The following is a 9,690-nucleotide window of genomic DNA, read 5'->3' on the forward strand; positions in this document are numbered from 1 at the left end:
CAGAATTATGTTTAAATCAAAATCTGTTTGATGCCAAACATGAAATTAAGCAGGAGTTACAATGTTGTGAAAAAAATGTCTTATCACACTGAAGTATTTTACATCATCTAAGAAATTGTAGTGTAGCAATTTAATAAATCTGAGCTTTAATTATTTTTTTTCAAAAAGTCCTGAACATTCATTAAGACTTTTTGAAAAGTTAAAGTCCCACCTTTATTTCACCACCATTTCATACTTACGGATTATTGCTCTGATTGTATGCTGTGACATTGCTCCTTAAACAAACCAACTTGTCATTTAAAAACTGCAATTTGAAATTATTTAGATGCTTTGTCCGGTATTACAATTTGTTTGATGATTTCAAACATTCAATTATGGCCCAAAAAAAAAAGCAAAAACAGACAAAACAAAGGGGCAATGACTCCACAGTAAGCATAATAATGGCAAACGGGAATGCATGAAATCCATCTCCTCTTGAAGTAATGTAATGATTTGCCATTCAAGAAAAATAAAAACGTTTTTTGTTGAATGAAAATATTTATAGCACATCCCCTAAATGGGTTTTCCCTAGTGAACAAGCAGAAAAACAAGAGGATTATCATGTAGTAAAACCAAAAAAAGATGTATGCGATGGGGTTTGGGTGATGGTAATCAGACTTGAAGAACTGGCGCCAATTTCACGTGTCATTTTTAAGATTAAATTTATATTTATTTGCAGGTTTAGAGCTAAAACTGTCCAACTTTTACAAATCACTGTTGAAATAAGAAGCAAGGATGGTCTGGTCTATGGCTTGAAACACTGAAACTGCCTCATTTTCAGTGTTACAAGGACAAAACAAAAAGACATCTCTTTGGTAATGCTTGCTTTAAGCTTGCACATAACTCCTGATAAAGACAATTGATATCAGAACCCAATCAAACCAGAGGCTAGAGCTGCATTGTTATGAAAGAGCAACAGTTCAAAGATAAAAAGCTTAAGAAGTTGCTATCTGGGAGAAAGTGGCAATAAACACAATTCACCTGCTTTTTTTCAACTCCAAATTAGTTTTCTAGGTGATGATGTTGATGGAACTGGGAATGTATAGGAGTTGAGCTGAACCCAAAGGTACAGAGGTTCTGTTGTTTTGATGGTTATATGTGGATCTTTGCATGGTTTTGTGTTAAGATGCTTCATATGCTGCATTTTAATTACTGTAAGTCTGAACTTTTTCAAGTAAAGTAAAGTCTCATCAAAGATTAGATTTCTTTTTATTTCTCTGGGACCTCCTTGGTAAAATGATGTGCTTTGTTTTGATGCAGCGCAGAAGGGAGCTTGTAAAGAGACTCTCGCCACTTGAGGCTGGAGATTTAATTGGAATGCAACTCCGTCCTCCCTGATAAGCTTCCTCACTGCGTGAATCAAGAGTCACCCAGTTCCATTACATCCATACGTAACACTGCAGTCATTATGGATGAAAGCTTGTTCATGACAGTGAGAAATATTACAGCTATATTTGCGTAGCTCTGTTCTTACTTCTTTGAAAAATGACTAGAATATGCTCTACAACCTGGCGCCAAGAACGTGCCAATCCACCGTGTTTAAGCTTCACCTACAGTAGGAGGCCGATCCCAGTAACAAGCTTACAAACTAAGGGGAACAAATTTTCAACTGCTTAATTTTTTCATTTGTAAGTAATTATTATTTGCTACTGAATAATCACTACCACAGTTCAGTGCAGTTCAGGCTGCATAGCCAGACGCATTAGTTTATACGTAGATCTAAGTAAAGTTGTTTTTTTTTATCTTAGCCAAACAATATTCAGTCCAACCGGTTACAGCATTTTTGGAGAAGCACTATCAAAATATGTACATCATGATCATCTTAATGTGTTTAATTTTTACTTTAATCTTGCAGGGTAAGAAATTATAAATATATCAACCTGTGAATATACTTGGATAGTGTAGTTAACAGCTAAACACCTGATTTACAGATATCTTCTGTTTTAGCTGTTTTTGTATTTAAATGCTTTATGTTACTAAACTATTTTAATATCAAACAAAGTTCACCTGAGTAAATACAAAAATAATGTGTAGATGGTGATGTCATTTTTATTTTTATAAAAAAGGTATTCAAATCTCTCTGCCTGTTTGAAAGGGTAATAAAGCATTTTATTTGGACATATTTTAGAATTAATGAATTACTTAAAGAAAACCTGTCTGAAAACTTCAAAGGGGTGAGAATATCTCTAAAGGCAACACACCAAGCTCCACTCTAAAGAAAATAAAGAATAGATGAAAAACGACTGATATTATTTATCAGTCTGGAAAGGTTTGCAAAGCTATTTCCAAGTCTTTGGGACTGTGGTAAACTGCAAGGTTATCATTTATAAATGGATAAAACATTGAACAGAATGGGAGTGCTGACTGAAATAACTAAGTGCACATCAATGTGTCAAGTCATAAAAAAAAAACCCAGAGCACAAGTTGAAGCAAAACACAGGTATTGCTTACCCAAGTAAAGGTCAGCTTGTTCATGCTGGTGAACAAGCTGACCTTGTAAGCTTGTGACAAGGTCAGTTCATTATAATGTGATGATCTGGGATTACTTCATATGGATGATTGGATTTGAATGGATTCTGCTTTCTAGAAGGAGAATCTAAAGAACTATGCCCAAGACCTTTAAATAATATTAATACATATTTTTTATATACTCAGTGTTTCTGACAGAGAACAAATGGATCATGTTTCTTTCTATTGTTAGGCATCATGTTGGTAATTACTGGCTTTAGCCTTACTGGTTACTTGTTAATGGTTAACATGCAGTTATCAAAATGGAACTCATAAATCCTACAAGTAACTTAACAAATCCCATTAAGCTCTTTGTACCATTCCTCAGCATGTAGGCGTTTAGATCTTGAGTGTTTTATTCTGTGATTCTGGAGTGCAGAGGCGACCCAACGCAGAGCAGAGGCTTTACTTTACTCTTTTATAGAATATCACTTTATCCAATAATACTTTCACCAAACCACCGAACCTGATGTTTACATTAGTTGGACTTGAAGTTTTAGACTCTCCTACCATTTAAATATACTTAGTATGTGGGTTTTCTAATGTAATAATGAACATAAACATTTTCTGAATTATTACATTTTTAAAAATATATTGTAACATGGTGCCATGTGGGAAAGTAAAAATATTTGTCCCTCTTTCTTGGTGTCAGATTGGACTCAGAAAAATATTATTCTAATAACAACATCTGACTCACACTCAACCTAAAAATATGACACAAATGTACAAATTCACACACATACCTGTCCTCCTCCTCATCCTCTGCCAATCAGCTTTCCTACACGAGGATATTTTATCTTGCTTCAGCCTTGATAAATTATGGCATTCACAGCAATCCCCACATAGGAGTGTAAATAAAGTAAAAATGTAAAAATATGGACATCCTGAGGAAAGTCGGCAGAAAGGAAAGATGGTCTTTTGATAGTTGACATTTTGTGAGATATGTACTGTATATGAGTTTGGTTTAGCATGTTATGGTTGGAATATGAATCTCCACTAGTGTCATTCTCTCATTTGCCCAACTAAGTATTGAATGTACACAGCTATGTTGAGGTACATGTCCAGACCTGCCTCATGGTCTTGTGAAGAAATTTAAATAACTTTGGATATGTCCACCCAAAGCATAAATACCCTTCCTATTAAATGAGGACCATTAAAAATCATGACTAAAAGTAAGTCATGCTGGTTCTCAGGTAGGTCATTATAAAGATTCAATCCAACATCCCCATGGACAAACTTTCACTGAAATTAACCATAATTGGCTGAGCAGCAGAAAGCCCCAAAACTGCTGGGAGTCCTGCGAATTTGCTTCCTTGTTTCAGCTGGCCTCTTTTCAGACCTTCTCTTTAACCCCAATGGAAACCAAGATACTTTCTTCCCCCTTATCCACACACACACACACACACGCATACACACCCGCACGCCCACCCCTGCTGCTGTGTGACCATGAAAAGGTACAATTGGAGTGAGAGGGAAACTCTGGATCTGTGCTGATTACTTTCACCTCGTTTCACTCGCCTGAACTAGCAGCTTTTAAAATTTAAACCTTGATTATTACCATAAACTAAAAGATTCTACATATGGACATCGATTAGGGGCTTCTGTGAGTTTATTTCTCAAAACTGAAAAACTGATAGAAGCTAAAACTAGTGAAGATTTAAAAACCAGTTATTAAAAATGTTAGGGTTACAGGTGCAATATTTTGTACTGGATAAGACCAATTGGAGCTAAATGCATGTTAGCATGAGCTCTACTGACATGCATAACCCATGTTGGCTCTCTTTAATGACTAAAACTTCATTAAGTTTTTTTGTCTCCTGTTAATCTTCAGTGAGCATTTTAAAATGCATAATTTATCATTCAGAATAATGTCAGATATAAATGTAGCATTTTCAGTTTGTAGAAAGCAGAAACCTGGATAAAATAATCCATATAAACAACTTTACTTTTATTAAGACCTGCATTCCTAATGATGCAGGTCAGTTTTGGATTTCCGTCACTAAATCCAAAACTGAATAGATCAAGTAAAGCATTAAGTTTCATCAGTTGTAATGATGAAGCATTATTACAACTTCTGCCCAGAATTTTTCTCCCCATCATCTTTACATTTATCTTAATATTGCAGAATGCAAACTCACTCTTGTCATAAATAAATAAATAAATAAATAAATAAATAAATAAATAAATAAAGACAACTACCATTTAGACTACCCTTTCACTTATATCTGAAGCAGAATTTGGCATGGATGAGCTCCCAGAGCCGTTACCAAATCCTGGTTGGTGGATTTTGTGTTGAATGCAGGCACTGGGGGATAAAATGTCACAAATTTCTCCAGCGCTGTCATTGTCAGGCATTGTTCTCTAAGCCATCCAACTGCTGCATAATTCATATACGCAGCACCAGGGACCCATTCCTGTAATAAGCTGGAGTGACACGAATCCTCACCTCCACCAGTAAAGAGCTGGCTGATGTGTGACAGGAAGTCGGCTTATAGCAGCCAAAGGATGAGAACCACTGTAAATAGTAATGTTGAGTGTAAATAGAGCCACATGCTCATCAACGCAGCACATTTTTTACTCAAAACGTTTGGTTTATATGAATATGTATTTGTTTTTGTGAAGGGTGCAAAATTGATGCCAACTACTAGCTTCAACTCGTGACAGAGGTGTGAAAGAAGAAGAAGAGGAAGAAAAAGAAGAAGAAGAAGAAGAGGGCAAAAATGAATGCTGGTACAGTAGGGATGCGATAATTAAAGGTCATAATTTTGGAAAACACCCCCACAAGCATAAACATTTGACCGCATAGGGCCAGTTCTTTAACAAATTAAAATGGATCATTTTAATGAGGCTATATCATCTAAAGGTCAGACAAACCCACCCGGATAAAGACATCTAAATAGTAATGAAAAACAAGCCATTAAATCATCTGGTTGGGCCTCTTTGAACAGTAGGAATTGGATATAAGGTGAATATGCTGTTACTGTATGAATCTATGAATTTTTCCACTGAATTCTGATCCCTCTAAATTAAAAACATTGTCCGATATGAAAAAACATGCAAATAAAGTGAAAAAATGAATTTTCTTTGATAAGCAACAAGATTTTTAATTTCTTTTTAGCATCCCTTTACTTATCATTGGACGGAAGCTTAATATGATCCTTGTATTAGTAACACACAGTGAACCAACATACATTAACATTAGTTTTAATGACCATATACAACTATCTAATACACAAGTGTCAGCAGTTGAATTTTTTTCATAAATTGCTCTCATTTTATGACTGCAGAGATCCTCTTTTCTATGTGACCCTCAACACAATGCAGGTAAAACACTGATTGCTTTCACAGCTTAGAAGAACCTACATAAAGCAAAAACATTTCAACTACTCCTTTTGGATGCCGCATACTGGAAAATGTGCAGCGGAGATCCCCTTATGGAAACTTGCACCCTTTACTTTGATCTGACCTCAACTGTTTTCCCTCGCTTCTTGTTTACACATGTATTCTGCATGTTTTACAATGATAATAAATGAATTTGGCAAGCCCCTCAGGCTATTACTTTAGGGAGTTTGTCTACATTAAATGAAAATAACTGCTCATGTTACCCTTGAGAGGCTAAATAAACACTTCTTCACATGGAACTAGTTGCTGGATTTGATTACTCAGTTTCATAGCAAAGGGATCCCCATGCATAAGGCATACACAACATAAATGTGTAACTGCTACACATTTAGGAGCTGTGCTAGCCAAACTCTCGAGCACAAATAAAACGAATAAGTCATCATGTAGATCCCGATTTGGCACATCAGGGACTTTAACTGGTTCATCATCTTTTATAAACTCTTGAGAAAGTAGAACACATTCATTACAAGCATAAACAGATGTTAACAGATGTGCCCTGTCTCCCTCCTGATTTCCCACTATTTCTAATTCTTATAGGCTGCACCAGTGCACTGACTTTTGGGCAAGCATGTGCGCTATCCGCCTGAGGCGTCAGGGCATGTGAGGTTAAAAGACGCCTACTCAGTCTTCTAATCGAAAATCATAAACACCCAAAGAGCTGAGCCTGAAGAAACATCAGTGATACCATCTGACATGGGCCTCAAATATAATTGTGCATATATGTGTAGTAGCAGAGGAGGCAATACGGCTCATCTAGAATGTCTTTCTTTTTTGCTTCAGTAAACCAGTGCCAGGCACTGTTCCTCTGGGATTTTTACAAGGCACCCTTCAACATGAACAACCATTGTCTGATTTGCTTCAAATACTTTTAAGACGGGGATATGTTATTTATGAACCACTACTGTGGAGACTGTGGATTTATGAAAGATGATGTAGCTAATAATCAGTATGGGTCAAAAATCAAAGGGGATCCTTACCGATGTTCATAACACAAAATTTAAGCATGCAAACAGGAAAATAAAACAGGTATATATCAATACAGATTCACTAAAAAAATCCCATAAATTATTATTTTAAAAATGCTTCTACAGTGATGTTTTTTCCTAGGTTTTACAACGGTCATGCTGTTAACATGACTAAAAATTTTAAATATTTTATCTGTGAACTATGTTTGAAGGAACTGATGAACCAGAAGAAGTAAACTCTGGTTCTGTAAACCAGAGTTTATGCTGTGGTGCGTACCAGAGATAGAAATATTAAATCCAACCATCAGCCAGTAAAACTGTTGGTCACCAAGGAAACTGAGCATTCTTTTTTCCTAATAAAAGTTTAGTTTTATTAGAAAATAAAACTAATTTCTCAATCAGAAATTGCTGAGTGAGAAAACACACTGATTCTTAGGCCTCCTGCTGGCCATCAAAGGATGTGACAGGTGCTCATCTCCCAAGTACTGCTTGATCTTCTGCGTGTAATGAAGAAATTATTACTTAATTGATATCCTTCTGAAAAAAGAAACACAATTTCCTTTCCTTTAATATGGCTATGAATTAGTTGCAACATGAGCAGCAGACTTGTGAAGATCATTTCCACACTTCCCACTGACTTACCACAGATGAAAGGGGTTGCATATTCTTTCAATGCATTTTCTTCATATTGAACAAAGCAGATGGCTCATGTTTTGGAGGACAGTTTTAACTATCTGGTGTTATTTTTAGCTTCACCAGTTCACTTAGATGTATAGTGAGCTCTATTTTTGAAGTAACCATTAGCAGTTATGTTTCTTGTTTCTTTGTGCGTCTGTTAAGATAATTTCACATCTACGAACATGTCTATTTGAAGCTTGGACATGTTATAGTATGCCTGTTGCACTGTTTGGAGATGCATCTTTAATTAGAAAAAGTGATAAAAAAAAATCTTTCCCCCATTTTTGCTTGGGGTAGACTGACCTCCAGAAAAAAAAAAAATTCTATAATGGATTAACAGCCCAGCTAAGAATAAATGATATATGGGCTCTAGAAATGAATTTTTCCATCCCTGACCACATTCTGAACCTATATCATAAAATTAGCCCATACAGTTAGTCAACAACACAGCTAATTTACTCTCAATTATTAAAAAATGTCAAATCAATGCCAAATTCAAATGTATTTTATCCCCATTCCTGTGCAGTGGAGACTTAATATTTTTAGGTCATCCCCCAGTCTGCCCAGTTAGACACTGATAGTGGTATTTTAACCAGTATCTTTGACCGCCATATCCTTGCTGTTTCAAAAGAGCAGACGTTTGGGTATTTTTGCCAATAACTAAGTACTTCAAAAACCCATTTTCTGCTTTACTGCTGTTGAGAACATTGTACTGCCTTGTATCCAATACCATCTATTCTAAGACATGTCTGACTCACAAGAAAATAAGGAAAAGTTGAAAGGATCTGGAAACCTTGTGTCATTAATGTATTCGGCCATTAATGACACACCATTATTCAAGATTCAGTTGAGGAGTCAGTTTTCATTAAAATAACTCAAGCAGAACTCTATAACTCCAAACTCACAGGATAATAAAGATAGATGAACTAGGACTGCTGCTTGCCCTTTTGCATTGAACTTGCATTTGCAGAAGGAAAGACAATGAAGTTGATGCAACATATCTAGAATGCAGCCATAAAATAATCAAAGAAAGACTAAGAAAATGGAAGCACCTTTCAAATAAACCTTCAATACTTTCCAAGATATCTATATATTAGAGTGGTTTTACCCTATGGGAATTCACTGCATAATTCTTTAATTCATCACATAATTTTAATTTATAAAACTGAAGCACTACTTATTTTGAAGTAATAGCTAGAGAGATCTACAAGTGCATGATAATAAATCTTAAACCCTACACCAGAGTTTAAATTCCTCTGTTATCACCATGCTATCAACCTTTCAACTAAAGTATGAATAAAAAATTTTGTTACTTATATCCTAAAACTTAGATGAGAGCCCATTTTCTCAATATGTCTGCTTTTATGAAAATATTTTAACTCAAAGAACTATTAATGATGAAGTAAATCTTAAGATGTGAGATAAAAATGCTGCATAAAATCCAGAAATGAATAATTGTCATCCTCTGTTTTCATCCATGCAATAAATTCCTTGTGACGGTGCCGATAAAGCAAAAATGAATACTCTGAGCCAAACTCAATTTTGTAAAGCGATGGCTGCAGTGAGACGCAAAGAAATGCAGTCAGAAAGGGGTCAGTAGGAGGGAAAACAAACTACTTGTTTGCATAGTTTATATTCTCTCTGCAGGACTATTTCCTCTGGGTGCCATCAGTTTATGTTTCATTAGCCCTGCATTTTTCCCTCTGCTGTTTTTTTTGATGCAACAGAGGAATTGTGACCCAGTGAGGGGGCCTCAATCCCACACAGCGGTTTTCTCTTTGGCAATTGCATTCAATCAGCGTCTCATTTTGAGTTAAAACTTCCTGTTGTCGCAAAGTGGTCTTCTATACTCCCCATGCAGCCATAGTTTGAAACACATCTTTGCGGGTGCATGGGAGGCCAGGCCCATGCATGATCCAAAACAGTTCACAGTTGAGGATAAGAAGAAAAAAAAACATGTCAGAATGAAAAAGAAATCAACTCCATTTGCCTGAACAGAGCTAGTTACGGACATGTCGCAAGCCAGTGAGAAAGTCAAAATTGTGGACCCGTGTGAGTTTATGCCCTTAAAATAAGAGATATAGCTGAGATTTTTCGG

The sequence above is a fragment of the Xiphophorus couchianus genome, chromosome 23, assembly GCF_001444195.1.
Source record: "Xiphophorus couchianus chromosome 23, X_couchianus-1.0, whole genome shotgun sequence".
Taxonomy (NCBI): domain Eukaryota; kingdom Metazoa; phylum Chordata; class Actinopteri; order Cyprinodontiformes; family Poeciliidae; genus Xiphophorus; species Xiphophorus couchianus.